Source organism: Myodes glareolus, chromosome 14 (genome assembly GCF_982192425.1).
Source record: "Myodes glareolus chromosome 14, mMyoGla1.1, whole genome shotgun sequence".
Lineage (NCBI taxonomy): Eukaryota > Metazoa > Chordata > Mammalia > Rodentia > Cricetidae > Myodes > Myodes glareolus.
The window spans coordinates 64,821,341-64,839,834 of record NC_142039.1 but is presented as its reverse complement, the minus strand read 5'-3'; the positions used below and the strand labels follow the sequence as shown (position 1 = coordinate 64,839,834).

Here is an 18,494-nt window from a genome sequence, read left to right as displayed (position 1 = left end):
TGGGGCTAGAGAAGAGAATATTCATGATGAGCCCAAATCATCTTGTAGTGCTACAAAGAAGAGAAAGGCTCAAAACTCTAGCAGATAGAATGTCAAAGGAACGGAGGCCCAATGAAAGCACTCCTGATGGAAGGCTGCACAGGCCAGGGACAGAACAGCAGGTGCAACACTGCCATCTCTGGACAGCAGCCACAACCCCTCACACAGGAATAAAGGCAGGCCACTCTGCATTTTTTCAACCTTAGATAGCATAAAATTATGTCATTGTACAGGTGTATATTTTCCCAAAGTATGAGAACAGCACATACACAAACACAGATCAAAAGGGACATACACAAACTGGTACATGTTCAGAGAGAAAAAGATCACATTACAGGCACACATAAACCAATTCAATCGTACTCGAGCCCTTAATAGGCACCACAAAAATCATGAGTGGAAGTCAGAAGACAAACTCAAGTATAGTTCCTTGCCTTCTACCTTGTTTGAGACAGTCTTTTGTTTACTGCTAAATTATGCCAAATGCTAAATTAGCCGATCTGTGAGCTACCATGATTTGCTTGTCTCCCTCCACCTCCCCTCCTGCTGTAGGAGCACCAAGATTACTAAAGTCCTTTACCTACAAAATGTTGGGGAATACAATTTTAAGATGTGTGACTTTTGTTTATGCTGCATTTGTTTGACTCTGTGAAGCTGTGATTCTTTGCCTTAAAACACCTGATGGTCCTAATAAAGCGCTGAATGACCAAAAGCAAAGCAGGAGCAAGGATAGGTGGGGTGGGCAGGTAGAGAGTATAAATAGAAAGAGAAATCTAAAAAAAGAAAGAGAAACAAGGGAACAAGGAGAGGAGGACATTAGAGGCCAGCCACCCAGCCAGCCATGGAGTAAGAGTGAAAATAAGATATACAGAAGTAAGAAAAGGAAAAAACACAGAAGCAAAAGGTAGATGGGTTAATTTAAGTTAAGAAAAACTATCTAGAAACAAGCCAAGCTAAGGCTGGGCAACTTTAAGAAAGAATAAGACTCTGAAGGAGTGATTTATTTGGGAGCTGGGTGGTACCCCCCCCCAAAGAGCCAAAAGAATAAAAAAATCTTACAATAAAGCCATCTCCTCAATCTTTCATCTTAATTTACAAAATAGAAGAATATTTTATCCTGCAATTTGATATCACCTAGAAAAGTTAATTTTCTAAAAGTAAACATTTAGAAGTCTAAATTTTAATATAGAGAAAAATAGTCCAATTTTATTTTTGTGTTCATTAATTTGAGTTTATCTGTCAAGAAGGTCTACATGACTTAATAATAATCACTAAGAAAACAGAAATGGGAGGTATGGGCTAAAAGTACAATTATCCTTCATATGTTTATACCAATTTAAAATTCCACAAATCTTAAGTAGCATTCTGCTTTCCATATTTTGAACCCCATAATCATTTGTATCAGATAAGAGAGAAGGCTGTACATGAGAATGCTTTTCCCATGTGCATCAGGAACGAGCACGGAGGGCACAGAAGCAAGGCCCCCTGAGGCCCTTAGCGTCTGTTTTCAAAAAGCTTCTGCACACAGGAAAGCAAATACGGAACTACAGTCGGCGCCTCTGTACAGTCCTTGCCTAGCACAGTCGGGCAGGCTAAGATGGTGGTGTGATAGGACTTTTACAAGCTAGACTCTCATGACTGAAACTTACTCAGCTACTGGACAGAAAGACACAGCAGCCCGTTAATAGTGTTCAATAGGACATAGAGAAGGTAGGCTTGTTCAAATAGGCCACTGACTTCAAAGAACCAGAAAAAGAGAAGCATTCAGGAAATGACAACAGTAATAATAAATTATCTAATAAGGACAATCAGCATATAGGAAACCTCATGTAAGACGAGTTGGGAAAGGTATGTGCTGGTATTTAGTATATATATTATAGTGCAGAATACTATATTACTAAGGCATACTATTATGCTAAAATATGAAAAATCAATGTATAATGGTACAGAAATCTAGAATTCAAAGGAAGTCAAATATAAAATTCTACACGTAGAAGGTAAACATAAATGTGCACAGGAAAGGGCCTTGTCATGCAGCAGTCCATGCTTTAGCAGCCGGACACAGTCCTCACTTGTGCCCTGCCTGCCTTTTGTACAGCGAGACCACATCCATGCTGTCTGTACCTCTCTCTGGCTTCTTCTATGTGCTGAGCCCCAGTTCTGAGGGCTCAACTGATCCTGAGGTCTGAGCTAACCCTCCTTCTCTGCTACCCCCAGACTGAGGTCACTGAGGACTGAGAACAAGGGCTTGGAGCTGAGCAGCAGCCGGTCTGCAGTAACCATAAACTCAGGCCCAAGACCTGCAATCTGGTCACAGCAGGGACTGGGCAGGCAGGAAACACCTGAGAGCTGCCAAAGCTTGGAAATGGCAGGTAGGGCCAGTTTTCTTTATTTGCTCTGGCTGCGGGGCTTGGCCCTGCCCTGTGTCACCTCTAAAGTCATGGTACCCAGTCTGGGGCTGAACCCTCATATGCCAAAGACACTATGGAGGCTACGTATATAGAAACAGGCAGGCTCCCCTACCTTTACTCTCCAGAAGGGTGGTTCCTGCTTAAATAATTTAGACGAGGTTCAGAGCTGACATCTCAGGGCACTGGTCAGGATTGCTGTTTTTCACCTGTGAATTTAACTTCTGTGTTTTTTAAGTCATGACACTGATACAAAATTACTTAATGTTTGGAAAAGCCAGTTCTCCTTTTAAATGTAGCTTACTAATTCACACAGATGAAGGAACAACTTGTAGCTTGTAACCAAGCCTGTTGGTTACTATGGAAATGGGGCAGTCTGACACTACCCCATGCTCAACACCTGTGCAAAATAAATCACTCAGGGAATCACAAAAAAAAAGGGGGGGAAGCTTCCTTTCCTTACATTTCTACATTTTATACTGTATCATTTGCTTAGTTTTATTATTTTGTTAAGATGATTGAAATAATTTATTAAAGTTAGCTTAGTCCCCTTTCTTCAAAGGCTCATGATGGCCTGGATATCTGTAGATATTTAAAGACATCCATTAGATAGGTTAAAATATTTAGCGGCTGGGAGTATGGCTCACTGACAGAGTACTTGTCTAACAGGCCCCAGGCCCTGGATTTGGTTCTTAGCGTGGAAGTGTGGTTGAAAAAGAGAATAATAGGGGCTGGAGAGATGGCTCAATGGTTAAGAGCATTGCCTGCTCTTCCAAAGGTCCTGAGTTCAATTCCCGGCAACCACATGGTGGCTCACAACCATCTGTAATGAGGTCTGGTGCCCTCTTCTGGCCTGCAGACATACACACAGACAGAATATTGTATACATAATAAATAAATATTTTAAAAGAAAAAAAGACAAATATATTCTATGTATACACATCCAATTTGCATAATAAGAGTAGTAGATTAAAAACTGCAAGAAATCAATGTTTTAGAGTGTGCTCTTGTACTAGGCCCACTAGGCCAGGTCAAGTGGTCACTTATACCAGATGTTAGGTTACAAAAAAAACCCAACCAAACAAACAAACAAACAAAAAAACAAAGAACCAGTCTTCCAAACAGGACGTTAATAGCAGCCAATCAGAAGACATTTGGTCTGTCTGAAATGACATACATAGAAAATCCCATCTTAAATCTGCAGCTACCTCCAACGACCAATCTAGGTTCCATTCCTTGCTTTTCTTTTTCTACATATAAAGCCCACCTCTTCCTAGCTTTAGCTATAGGAGCACTTTTTAAATAAACAGGATGCTTCCAGATTCAAGAATGTCTAGCAGAACCAACTACATCTGCAAGAAAACTCCGGTGCTTCCTTCATCAATGCTGCCAACAGACTTGTGCTGTCCTGGGACTAGAAAAGTGGAAATGGAACAGGAATTAGTGAAAAAAAGAAAAAAGAAAAAAAAAACAGCAGAGGCTTTTGGTCCTGGGTCAGCAGTTTAGGTTTCTGAACTTGTCCTGTGCAGTAACTTATTAACAAGATTCTTCTAGTCCCAGTTCTAGCAACAAAACAGCTGGAGTCATGTGAGCAAAGAACATACTTATTTACCATGTATCATCAGACTAAAAATATGTCACAAAACATAATACACAGGCTGGCAAGATGGCTTAGTGGTGTAAGAGTGGTTGCTCCTGAAGCCTGCTGATCTAAGTTTCACCCCTGGGTCCCAGCAGGGAAGGAAACAACTCCTGGACGTTGTTTTCTAGTCTCACACATGCACCATGACGTGTGGACCCACACTTCTACATACGTACCACAATAATAACAACAACACAGTTTACACATATAATACAGAGTATGTTCTCAATTCTACATATAACACAGATGAAAGAGTGGGCCGGGTGGTGGTGGTACTCGGAGGCACTCGGGAGGCAAAGGTAGGGGGATTTCTATGAGTTCCAAGCCAGTCTGGTCTACAGAAGGAGTTCCAGGACAGCCAGAGCTACACAGAGAAACACTATCTCAAAAAACAAAAACAAAAAAGCAAAACAAAACAAAAAAAGAGTGGACGAATACATACCAAAAGATTAAGAATGAATTATAGATTTTTTATGTTCTTTTCTGATTACTGATGTTTTCTAAGTTTAATTGTATATTTTATCTTTGAAGAAAAACATCTTATTTACAAAATATGATTATATTATACTTCATACTTCTTAGGAAGCAGTATTGAAAACAAAATAAAATATAAACAGAGCCACAACACAATTTTTTAAAAAACAGGCAATTAATCCCTAAAATCTCTAGAATCAGGCATTAAAAATAAAAATAAATAAATAAAAACTACCAAGGGCTGGCTTTGCAAAACTATGAATTGAAGTGCAAGTTGTTTCCATGAGCAAACAACATCAGAGTCCTTCTTAAATACACAGGAATTTACTATGGAATTCTGTAGTAGGTACACTTAAACCATTATCATATCTACTATGCAGTAAGTACTCAAAATTTCTTGATGAAAGAATGTTCTGAATTCATATATATGTGAGGCAAGTTGGTTGACGGGGATAATGTCCTAATCACAAGGTGGAACAGGTGTGTGCAGAACAATGTTACTTGAACTATAAGTAACAGAAATAACTCAGACATTAAAAGATGACATCATTTCCTCCCTGTGGTTGTGGGTTTTCTCTTCATCTGTGGTGGTCAGCTCCCCTTGCTATATAAACATTAGAGCATACAGACGGGAAGGCTGGTCTAGAGACTCATGCTTACCCATTCTTGGAAAAATCCAAACCACAGACGGTGTTTTGTAGCAGCCAGAACCAGGCTGTGCAGACTCAGAAAGTCCTTACCGAACATAACTACCATTTTCTGAGATACCATTCACCTGGGTCACACTGCTGAGTATGAAACCAGTCTTTCAAAGAGTAATCTGCACTCCCCAACTCTCTCGAGCACTCTTCCTAATAGCCTCCCTCCATACTGCTTACTTCAGAACTGGAGGAGGGGAGCTTTGGATGTGGGGACAGGTTTGAGTTTGGAAAAAGGGTTGAAATGTGCTTTTAAGAGAACAGTGACTTGAAGTTTATCCTCAGAATAATTTTCAAAATTTTTTCCAGATTTGGAATTATGATGTTCAAGCTCATCTCTGAGAATTTTCTAAATTTTTTGGACGTGAATAACTTATGTGGCATGAGAGACGTCACTAACAAAGATAAAGCAATATAAAGACCATGATGTCATCTTGTTAGACTGGTGGTCTTATGGGTAAACTGTGGTTTTCAAGCTCTTCTTCATAGGTCTGTGATTCACATTGGCTTTACAACAAATACCTTGAGCCTGTTTTTTGGTTTGTTTTTTTGTTGTTTGTTTGTTTTTTAAAATATATTCAGTGGTGCTCAAGGGAGATTGTGTAAAAAGTGAGAAAGCAAATCCAAACTGTCAGGATTTTCTTCAAAAGGAGAGCTATTCAACAGTGCTCTACCATAACCCTTGGGTTTCACCAACAAAGGATTTTCTTCTGAAGAAACCCATCCTCTTGAAGAGAAAATTGAAGCAGTGCTTGCGATGGGAAATTTGAGTCTCCAGGACACAACCCTGTGGAAAGCATTGGGATCGGGTAAGGAATTAGTTATTGCTAAAATGGACTATGGGTTACCAAACGGGAATCGTCCATGAGGTTTCAGGCAAATTCCATGATGGTCCTATGTTTTTAGCAATGCCTGGGTATCCATGCTTTTTAAAAGGTCACAGGTGCTTGGCTATAGCTGCACAAGGGATCTAGAAACCACGTGATGCTGGTTTGGGGGCATACATACGTGTTTAAATCCTATTTCTTTCCGTTAATAGCTCGGATTGTGGCAAGTCACCCAACCCTTCCATTCTCTCAGAGAAAAACGAAAATTAAAAAAAAAAACTAGAATGGCACTTTGATGTTAAAAAAGATTGTGCTACGTGCAGGGTGAGGGTGGGGAGTGGATATACGTAGATGTCTACATGGACACACAATTTTAAAATGCCCACGATAGTAACTTCTCAGGTTCTTTCAGCTCTAAGTCAATAATTTATAGTTCATGTTCATTAGCATAGACAGCACTGCGGAAATATTTGATCAGCTAAGTCCCTAAAGTACTGTTTCTCAATGCCCCCAGCCCACCCGTGGGGCCTTTCTTTATTATATTTTCTTTTCCATTAAAATCTAATACCACAGGTGCTGTGTATCTATGCTGTGATCCTCTGAAAGGCCACAAACCCTGGGTTATATAAGACCTCACACACACACACACACACACACACACACACACGAACAGGGGCATCATTATCAATATTGAGAATGCACATCAGAGAGAAAAGTGACTTGGACAAGGTCAAGTGACTCATTTACTAGCAGAATTAGGTCTGAATTTGGGATCACAAAGTGATCGTCTGATACCAGCTTGTGACTGTCTTGCTTGGTGTATTTTTTTTAATGAAAAATTAGTTACGGATATTTGCTAATCAAGAGATTTTCAACTAAAACACCCAGGCATCCCGCTGCTCACGAGACATCGGAGCGTCGCCCCACAGAGCAGGACGGAGGGGCGCCCTCAGCCCGGTGGCCCTGGACCCCGCCCCGCCCCTAGGGATGCGCCTACTATACGCCTCCCTCCATCACCCGCCGCCTCAGGACAACCGTCTGGGGACCACTCGGCGGGCGCCTAACTGGCTGCAGGTTCCGAACCTCTTGGCGCGCTCGCTCTCCGGCTTCGGAGCCCAGGAGCCGGCCGGTCGGTCTCGCACGTCTAGGGCCAGGCCCGGCCTCCCCGCCGCGCCGCTGGCAGCGGGATAGACTCCCCGCCGGGCGCGCCACACAACGTCTCCCTCCGGCGCGCGCACGGGCCACTCGGCGGCCCGGCATCCGATGACGCCGCGTCTCCGGCGCGGCCTTGCGCGCGCCCGGCCCGCTAGCCAATAGACGGAGCCACTCTGTGCACGTGACACCCTCCAGCCAATGGCGACCCGAGACGGCCTGTGACGCACGGGATGCCGCCTAGGGGTTTCGAACCTGCGCGCGTGGCTGGGAGGCCCGTCTGAGGCAGTGTGGTCTCGCAGTCTGCTTAGGCCTGTGCGCTGAGGGTCTTAAGGGGGAGAGGCTGCCAGCCTGCAACATAGGGTCAGCTACTCCTCATAGCTCCTTGCAAAGTCGCAGGTGAGGAAGGAGGAACGAGGACAGCCCTAGGGCTTCGCAGACAGAGCCACGTGTTCCGTCGCAGCTCCCAGCGAAGAAGAAAAGCCTGTATTATGCATCTGATGTGTTTAATGTGCAGAATAAATATAGTGGAAGTATTGCCTTGCACAATGACAGTTTAAATATCTGCTCTAATAGGGGAAGTTGAATTATGTAGAGGCAGAGAGAGAGAGGCGCAAGCAAAGGCTGTCACAAGAAATGGTTTCCATAGCTATCTGGTGAAACAGCCGTGCCTGCAATGATCCACTCTGCTAAAGAAAGAATGTCCTGATTGCCACAGTTTCTGCTCTTATAAACACGCTTTACTACACAGTGGAAATCTCCCCCTCAGTTGTCGTGAGACATAGACCCTCTGCAAATGGTCACTTAGGCAGCAATGTAAAGGCACCAGAGTTGTAGCAGTTGAATGATCACTGCTGAAACCTCATAAATACTACGGAAAACTGAGTCTCTCTAGAGTATTCTCCTGACCGAATGGGCTAGCCTAAAAAAGATGAATTTTCCTGCTTTCAAAAAGCTGTTTGGTTCTTGACTCGTCAATTTTGCATTACACCAGAGCCACTTCCTTCTGTTCTCTGGCAGTTCTTAGCCTCTCTTGGTCCAAACCTTGCCAATATTCTAGCCTCTTGTGACTCTGGGTCTGAAGAAATCCACCCAGAGTGAACCCATGAAGGAGAACAAGGCCCCTGCAGTTAACAGTGGTTGACTCAGAAACCCCAGGTTCCAGAATCCTAACCTAAACCCATAGGCATGCTTTTTTTTCTAATGAAAGAGTTGGCTCTCGCCGAGCACTGGTGGTGCACACCTTTAATCCCAGCACTTGAGAGGCAGAGGCAGGCGGATCTCTGTGAGTTTGAGGCCAGCCTGGTCTACAAGACCTAGTTTCAGGACAGGCTCCAAAGAGGAGAGAGAGAGAGAGAAAGAGAGAGAGAGAGAGAGAGAGAGAGAGAGAGAGAGAGAGGAGAATTGGCTCTACCCAAGGATCCAAATGTTCTACTTTGTCACCCTTAAAAAAATTAGTCTTCCCTTATCCTCTCTGAGGAGAAGATGGGGGGTTGGGGTGAGGGGAAGGTGTGGGGGTACTGGGATAGGTATGCAAAATGAAAAAAGATTGTTTGAAAAAATAAATTGAAAAAAGTTAGGCTTCCTTCCAATTTATGTCATGGGTTAACATGGTAGATGGAGCATCAATCACCACACCCTTATTTTATTAAAGAAGGACTTTGCTAAAAGCCCACCCAATAACTTAACCATATTAGAGATCTCATATACTCAGACTCAGTAACACGGTCTCGTGTAGTTGAGAAACGCCTTCGCTGGGCCCTTTACTGTGCTGAAGGAAACCCCATACCCAAAGAGGGAGGAATGAATCTGGATAGGCATCTGGCAGCTTCTGCTCCACCTTTGGTGTCAAACTCTGCAAAAAGTCCATTAGTTCATACGACTCAGTAGAAATCAGTCTTTCTAGTGCAGACTGGTTTGCTAGGCAAGTGTATACTCTGTGGGACCCTGTGCTGGGTACATTTCACATACATTTTTCTTTACATACATTTTCCTATTTCATGCCATCACTGGGTTTGTGGAGCACATGACGCTGATGGATGTGAATGGTGACAAACTAGAATGTAGAGAGCTTTAGGTGTACTAAATGACTGGTCTGCTTTGAATTAGTTGTACAGTGTTGCAAGCACATAAACCTAAGGAATATAATTCTGTATACATAATTAAAGTTTACTCTGTCTAAAGTTAACAAGAATCAACAACTCCAGGCAATAGTGCCCCCACACCTTTAGCCCCAGCCCTTGGGAGGCAGAGACAGGCAGATCCCCATCAGTTCAAGACCAGCCTGGTCTACAGAGTGAGTTCTAGGACAGCCAAACTACACAGAGAAGCCCTGTCTTGAAAAACAAAACAAAATATCAACAAACAGCATAAGGAAAAAATATCACCTTGTAGCCTAGGAAACAGGTCTTATATAAATATGTAATACAAAAAAGATTTTCACATTAAATTATCAATGCAGTATTTTGAAAAACAAACATTTTTGGTCAAATGGAAAGTAAGAATTGAAATTGACTTGGTATTCCTTATTACTATCCAAGGTCCACAAATAGTGCCTATGTTTAGGGTTTTTAAGAAGAAACAGGAGTGTAGGAGACAGGGAGGATAAAAGGGGAGAAGGAAGAAAGGAAGGGGAGTGGGGAGAAACAGTATAGCTCAATAAAAACAATAAAAAAAGAAGCAGGACTAGTTTTATGCTTTAATAAACAATGTCTATTACATACTTATGCTACATTAGAAAATCAACAATTAGCCTTTGAGAAGACCAACAAGTATACAGATAATATGAACATGTAGAGATTATTTGTATATGGGTTGTGTAGATGAGAAGGAATTCATTTGAGAGAGGAAGAAGAGAGACTTGTCGGAGAAGACTTGCCAGGGAACAATAGCAGCTAAATCTCCATGCAGACTTAAAAGGATCTAGTTAGGAGGAAGACGGTAGTCCAAGTACCGAGCTGAGGAATTACCAAAGGATAGCATATCTGACTCGTGGATGTAAGGAAGAGCACAGGAGAGCAAACCGAAGGGGGGGGGGGGGGACAGGCAGTGTGCTGTCACAGCACTTGTACATTGTCCTCCTGCGGAGTTTGTACTCTGTGGCCATTAGCATCCATTCTCTCTTTCCCTTGCTTTTGGGAGGATCCTTGTGTGCAGGCTTATGTGGTCGATGGATGGGTAAATGATCAGGTCAGCCAATCACGTTATTTGCTAAGAATAAGAGAAAACAGTGGGATAGGAGATAAGAAGTGTTTAAATGTGCTGTGCATAGTAGCAATTTTCTTACAAATCGAAGCATCCTAGATGGAGGTCTATAAAGACCCAGGAAGTAAATATCTGACAATTCTTGAGGTTCTTGAAACTGACAGGACCCACCAGGACCCTCATGGTTCTATAAGCAGTAAGGACTACTGGCAGGAATAGACACTCTGCTCTGTAGAGTTGACTGCAAATCATGCCAAGTACTTTGGGGGGTATAGCTTTTGTGAGTTGTCACCATGCTTGGGGGCACGGAGGAGACTTGTTTGTTTTTTCAAGACAGGGTTTTTCTGTGTAACAGCCCTGGCTGTCCTAGAACTCCCTCTGTAGACCAGGCTAGCCTCGAACTCATAGATCCACCTGCCTCTGCCTCCCAAGTGCTAGGATTAAAGGCATGCACCACCACCCAGAAATTTTACTTTTAAAGCTTACCTTGGGATACTATCTACTGAGATTTTATTTTCCAGTGGAAAAATACCCTTCAGTATATAGTATTTTTCAGGATGTAATAGTTACTGAGCTTCTGTAAATGCCATCTCAATGTAGTTGTATGTCATTGAACAGAAACGAAAATAAAATAAACCTTTAATATCAAAGCAATAAAAAATTTTCCTTGCCAGGCAGTGGTGGCACATGGTTTTAAGCCCAGCACACAGGAAGCAGAGGCAAGTAGAACTCTGAGTTCGAGGCCAGCCTGGTCTATGGAGTGAGTTCCAGGACAGTTGGGGCTACGAGAGAACTCTGTCTTAAAAAAAAAAAAAAAAAAAAACTAAACAACAAAAGAACCATTAAAGTTGGGGTTTGCTTACAGTTTCAGAGGTTTGGCTCATTATCATGGTGGGGAGCATGGCGGCTCATGGGCAGACATGGAGCTGGAGAAGTATCCAACAGGAAGAGAGAGCCGCTGGGCCTGGCTTGGCTTTTGAAATCTCAAAGCCCACTCCAGTGACACCCTTCCTCCACAAGGACACACCTCCTCATCTCGTCCTGCCACTCCTTGATGAGCAAGCGTCAAATATACAAGCCTATGGGGTCCATCCTTTTTCAAACCACACAGGCCCTCTCTGGAGCTTTGTTTGCTTTCTGCAACAGATCTTTCTTCTTTAAGTTTTCTGTCTATAATAAAAGCTCCTTTAAAACACCCTTTTGGTCTGTGAATTTCATTCTCAAAGTTTGAGAGATTGGAACTCAGAGTCAGGGCCAGAGAGACAGCTAAGTGGTTGAAAACACTTATTACTCTTACAGAGGACCTGAATTCAGCTCCTGGCACCCACATGACAGCTCACACCAGCTGTAACTCCAGTTCTGCCACCTTCAGACCTCCAAAGGCACTAGGCACACGGGTGATACACATGTATACATGCAGGCAAAACACTCATAAATAAACAGAAATTTAAATTTAAGAAATGAACTCAGGATCACTGGTTCAGTTGGTTTGTAAGACTGAGTGTCCAGCACCCCAACTTCTGAAGTAAGCCCAGGCAAGATGAGACCGTGTCCTGTTGGAGGACACTCATTTTCTCTTGTTTCATTGATCCTCTGCCTCTACTTCTGGAGTGCTGGAATTCCAGGCATCCACCACTGAGCCTGGCTTTCAACCTTTGAGGCTTTTGCATTTTCTTAAGGACACCCCCTATTAAAATTACATGAACATGTTACAATCACAAAGTTCCTTCTAACATCTTCCTTGATGATTTTCATTTGTTTAACTTTTAAGATTATTGGTCAAGAAGTTGGGACACTTGTTATAGCCCAACTCCCTTGCGATGTATTCAATAGATCTATTAATATTTAATCTAGCATTATTGTGTTGTAGCATCCATTGATTAAGATTTAGTGACTATGAGAAGTGGGTTTTTGTTTTGTTTTGTTCTTACCTCTTTTCCTATTTATGTTATATGCATGAATGTTTTGCTTGCATGTATGCGTATGCACCATGTGCACACCGTGCCCTGAAGGCCAAAGGGGACACTGGAGTCCCTGGGGCTGGGGTGACAGTTGGTTGTGAGCTACCGTGTGGCACTGAGACTTGAACCTCTGTCCACTGGAAGAGCAGTCAGTAGTCCTACCAACTTAGCCTTCCCTCCAGCCCCCTTTTAATGATTACAAATGGAAACTCTAGAACTGTTTTTAAAATGTTCATGTTGGACCAGCAAGATTGGTCAATGGGTCAGAGTATCTCCTGCTGAGCCTGACAGTCTGAATTTGATCCCAGAACCCACAAGGTGGAAGGAGAGGGCTGACACCTGATATATATACACTTACATGCGTGTGTGCACACACGCGCACGCACACACACACACATAAACTGTGGTACATGCATACACATACCCATTCACACTTAATAAAATAAATGCCTTGCCACAGATTTGTGGGAAATAAGAACTGTGGGAGGTTTTCTTCATCTTGAGATTCTCTTAAGTAATTTTTTAAACAGTGATGTCTTCCTGAGATTTTATGGATGTGTTTAACTTCTACCAGAAAAAAAAAAATGTCATCTCGCAGGAATTCGTACAAAATTGTCAAAAGGCAATACATTAGTCTTACTAACCAGGAGGAGATACCCTTAACCAAGAGGGCAAATGAGCCACCACAATACAATTAATTGCCTTCTAAATCAAATACTGAGGTACCCAAGCTTCTAATGAAAGAGTGAGTGCAATAGCTCATCACTGCAAATGGACCGCTACAGAGGGAAGGCATAGGCGGTTAAGACAGCTCAGGCTGGGCTGGTGTGGAGGTCTCTGAAGTATGCTTTTCTACCCCAGTGAGTTCAGAGGAAAGATTCTGGTCACCAGAGAGCATGGGAGCTCTGGTGAGTTTGAAGTCCTTTGAAGAGCAAATATGTGAAGAAGGCGTCAGATTCAAATGTCAGACTCACTGCCTGGGATTCCCAGTGGTTCCTCGTGCCTACTTCAGTGTAGATTGCCAGTCAATATTCATTTCTTTCTGCTTTCTTCTGGCCCATCTTCTTTGTCTGCATCTCCATTATCCAGCACAGTGACTGGCAGATAATAAATACCTTAAGAATGTTTTAGAAATGGTTTCATATTTAGCTTTCAATACTATAGAAGGCTGAAGAAATGTATAGGTATGCAAGAGGGCATTTATCTATGTATTATATAGTTGGTTTTTTTTTTTTACTCTTTTGGGGGTTCACCACCCAGGTCCCAAATAGATATATGAAGACTTATTCTTACTTATGGGTGCCTAGCCTTAGTTTGGCTTGTTTTTAGCCAACTTTTCTAACTTAAATTAACCCATTTCTCTTATTCTACATTTTGCCTCTGGGTTTTTTACTTTTATTTTATGTCTTTCTTCCCTTCATACTCTGTGGCTGGCTGTGTGACTGGGTGGCTGGCCCCTAGCGTGCTCACCTTCTTTCCTTGTTCCTCCTCCTCTGCTCAGCCAAGTCTAGATTTCTCCTCTATTTATTCTCTCTGTCTGACAGCCCTGCCTATCCCTCTCTTCTATCTCGCTATTGGCCGTTCAGTTCTTTACTAGACCAATCAGGTGTTTTAGACAGGCAGACAAACACAGCTTTACAGGGTTAAACAAATACAACATAAAAGAATGCAACACATCTTTGCATCATTAAGCAAATGTCTTACAGCATGAATGACATAACACATCTTTAACTAATATTCCACAGAGTATTGTATTAGTTGCTTGTTGCTATCACAGAATATCTGACGAAACAATTTATGAAAGGCTTGTTTGGGCTCTCAGTTCTAGGCCTCAGTCCCTCACCGAGTGGAAGCTGTGGCAGCAGAAGCATTAGGGCGGCGTCTGCAGTCAAGAAACAGAGAGAATGGGCAGTAATCTTTTTCTCCTTTTTATTCCATCTGGGACACCAGCCCATCCAGTGTTTCCATCCACATTTACAGTGAGTCTTTCCCACTTCAATCAGCCTAATCTAAAAAATTTTCCCAGACAAGGCCAGAAGTTTCTTCCCATGGTGATTCTAAATCTCAACAAATTGAGTCAAGATGAACCAGCACATACTGGGGGACAATGGTCTTTTGTCCTGTCACTTGTATTATTTTTAATAAAACGCTGATTGGCCAGTAGCCAGGCAGGAAGGATAGGCGGGGTAATGGCAACCAGGCAGGAAGTAGAGATGTGGCAATGAGAATTAGGGAAGGGGAAAGTTCAGTCTGCAGCCATCACCCAGACTCAGGAAGTAAGATGTGCCGGCCTCACCGAATAAGGTACCGAGTCACGTGGCTAACATAGTCAGGAGTAACGGACTAATATACAATGCAAGAATTAGTTAATAAGAAAAGCCTGAGCTACTAGACCAACCAGTTTAAAACTAATGTAGACCTCTGTGTGTTCCTTTGGGACTGAAAGACTGAAGGACCGGCTGGGACAGAAACCTCAGTCACAGCAGCCCACTTGTTGAATGCGTTCTGTGATAAGCACATTGCACATTCCTTTGAGCTTCATGGTAGTCCTGCAAAGTCTAACATTTTTTAAAGGGTTACTCACGTCTGTGTGCCTGCCAGTGTGTATATACCCATATGTACACTGGAAGAGGGCCGCAGATCCTGAACTGGAGTTGGGGGCTGCCTGGCATGGGCCCTGGCAACCAAACTCCAGTCTGGTCTTCTACAAGAAGAGCAAGGCCTCTTAATTGTCGTGCTGTCTCTCTAGTTAACTTTTTATCCTCACCATTTCTCCCTCCCTTCTCTGTTTCCCATCCCATCACTGTGTTGCCTAGGCTAACGTGTAGCTCATGGGCTTACTTGACTCCCAGCCTCAGCTGGAGCAGCTGGAACTGTATGCAGCACCACGCTCCTCGTGTCCATTTTACACGTGAGCAGAAGTTTAGAGAGACAGAGGGATCCAAAGCGGCATGGTTAATACTGGGAGGAAATGAAGGGTTAAACCCCTGAACTGAGGGACTACAGTGTCCAAGTCGATTCTCAATATTCCGTTATGGCCTCTTAAACGTCCACAGATCACCTAGCGGATCTTTAGTTACTGTATCATCATTAGCACACTCAGGGCATTTCAAGTGGTTGTTTATCTTCTAAAGTGGACGAGACCCAGACCCACAGACTGTGCAAGCTGGCATGAGCCAGAGGGAGCGCATTAACCCCCTTGACTGCTATCAGTTCCGACCCCCAGAGAAGAAAGGCAGCAGACAGGGTGTTGCTGGTTTCCTTCGCCATGTGGCTATTTCCGCATTTTATCCTGTTCCTATCCATCTTCACACTGACACTTATAAGACCCCATGAGATATTCTTAGCCCACAAATGAAACACCAGCTCGGGGATTAATGAGTCATCCAGCTGCAGAGAGAGCGAGAGATAAAGCTGATGCTACATCCACCCCTGTAAGACTTCAGAGCCCTTGTGTGGTAGGCAGGATTCCGTCTCCCGAGATGTCCCACCCACCCCTTCCATGCTTACATCCTACATAGTCCTCGGGACTATGAATCTGACCGAATTCATTCTCATTTCTAAGGCAGTAAATGTGACATTGAACAATTAATGTTAGAGAGAAACTAGAGGGCTGGAGAAATGGCTCGGGGGTTAAGAGAACTGACTGCTCTTGCAGAGGACCCACGCTTGATCCCCAGCACCCGTATAGTGGCTCACACTCACTTGTAACTCCTGTTCAGGGGATCGGGTGCCCTTTTCTGACCTCTGCAGGGACCAGACCCACAAGCGGCAAACAGACAAAACAGGCAAAACATTCATATAATAAAAATAAGTAAAGATATATTTTGTAAAAAGAAAGAAGGGAAGGAATGAAGGGAGGGAGGAAGAGGGGGAGGGAAGAAATTATCAGGGTAAGCCTGACAGAATCATCTGAAACTTTCAAAGGTAGGGAGATCTCTGGCTGAATTGGAGGTTCAAAGAACCAAAGAGAGTCTGTTGCTGTTTTTGCCTTGGCCCTGAAGAGTTGAGAGCAATCCTTGCCTAAATCCCAGCAAGAAAATAGGACCTTCACCCTCCAAGTGGAAGGAAGCGAATCCTGCCAGTCAGCAGGAGCTTGGAAGCCTCCAGGTGGAAACGGCCTCCCTGACATTTTGATTCGCCTGAGTCCGACCTTGATGGAAGAACTGTGCATTAATGAGTGGTCGCTGTTCTAAGTCTCTAAATTTGAAATAATTTACGCGGTCTCAGAAAACCAATACTTCTGGCTTTTCTTGTTAAATCTTAGGACTTGAAGCAAGGCTTTCTCTTTCTCTGGTTCTAGTTTTCACAAGATTTTTATATCATTTCTTAGGTCCTTTCTAGCTCAGCTGATACTGAGATGTGTGTGTGTGTGTGTGTGTGTGTGTGTGTGTGTGTGTGTGTGTGCTCACACATGGGGAGGGTAGAGGATAACCTCAGTGGCTGTTCCCCAGACACCGGCTGCCATGTTGTTGTTGTTGTTGTTTTAAGACAAGATCTCTCACTGGGCAATTAGACCAGGCTGGCTGGCCAGTGAGCCCCAGGGCTGCACCTGTCACCACTTCTCCAGCGTTGGTTTCACCAGTGTGCTCCACAGGTTGTTTTTGCTTGCTTGCTTTTAATGAGAGCCCTAGGGATTGAACTCAGGTTCCTCACACTGGCAGGCAAGCACTTTACCAGCTCAGCTATCTCCGCAGTTCTAAGATTCTTAAAGGCGTTGTGTTTTCGTCTCGGGACCATAGCAGAAGAGGAGGCAGAAAGATTGTAAGAGCCAGAGGCTGGGGAGGACCAGAGCTGGAGTGTCCTCAGGATGAGACAGAACTGCTACACTGGTGAACTCACAGCTGCACTCACCTGCACAAGTTCAAGCCTGCGAACCTGCCAGCTTGGAGACGGACGGGGTTTGTGAGCCCCTACAGCTCCTGGCGAGGGACAGTCTGTCTTACTTATGGCTTGATCTCTGATTGGTTGGCCATGCTTCAGTGGGTGTCTGCATACCCAAGTGTATATGGGCATCACAGTTTGGATTTGATAAGGTGTTAAAAAAAATGAAGAGCAGGAAGTTGGGTGGAGAGAGGAAAATGGGAGCGAATCAGGGAGGAGGGAGAGGGCAAGTGAGGTGAATATGATCACCATGCATCATCAAAGGATTAATATCTTCAGTGTCTTGTTTCCGCAAACAACGCGCCAGGCGGTGGTAACACGTGCCTTTAATCCCAGCACTGGGAGGCAGAAGCAGGCGGATCTTGAGTCCAAGGCCAGCCTAGCCTACAGAGTGAGTTCCAGGACAGCCACCAAAGCTACAGAGAAACCTTGTCTTGGAAAACCAAAAGCAAAACAACACAAAACAAATAACAAAAAACCCCCCCCCCAAAAAAAACCCATGCACCTGGAATTAATATGCAAAAGAATGGTATATAACCGAATGGTGTCAGCAGATGGCCTCACAGGCTCTCATTTGGTAGTTCCTGATCTTTCAGGACGCCCTGCTATGGAGGTTGAGAATGAAGAATTTCTGATTCCTAACTCCCTGAGGGATATCAGCAGCTCTCCCAAGGAAGGGACAGTGAGGCTGGGAAGGAGGCTTCTAGGTGTGCTGAGGCCTCTGCTAAGTGTGTGCAGGGTCTGCGTCCTTATAAACAGGGATTGCAAAGTGACTTCTGACGCCCAGAGGAGGGAACGTACATCATCAGAGGTTATCACACTTGGGCTGGTTGAAGCTAAGGGGTTTGGCAGACCATTGGCCTCAGCAATTCATGCAGTGAACAGCTATGGCTGTACGGGACAGCCCTCCTGATCCTAAAGCCCATGGGTGTTCAGTTCATGGGAACTGGTGGCAGGGAGAATGCTTCAGAAACCCTGGGTGGTGAAGGGAGGGAGGATCTGCAGACAGCACTCCTCTGTATCAGACACTGCCTCTAGTTTCAAGTCTGTTCAACCTGTACCTGTTCACCCTTTATGTAACCTTACACACAGCCCCTCAAAAGAAAAGGATGGTGGAGCTTCACTTTCTGGGGTTAGGATTGTTACTGAAAAATCGATAATATGTTGACTACACACTTCTCGGGCTTCTTGACTGTTGCTCCCAC

General features: G+C 43.8%; 1 protein-coding gene across 1 annotated transcript in view; it reads right to left on the bottom strand.

Moving 5' to 3' along the window:
* Ptpdc1 (protein tyrosine phosphatase domain containing 1) overlaps positions 1-7,328 on the bottom strand; it is a 52,751-nt gene extending 45,423 nt beyond the window's left edge. The window contains exon 1 of the mRNA XM_048432970.3: positions 7,172-7,328. The gene's annotated coding sequence lies outside the window, so the exon portion shown is untranslated. The remainder of the gene's footprint in view (positions 1-7,171) is intronic.
* Positions 7,329-18,494: the final 11,166 nt, after the last annotated feature.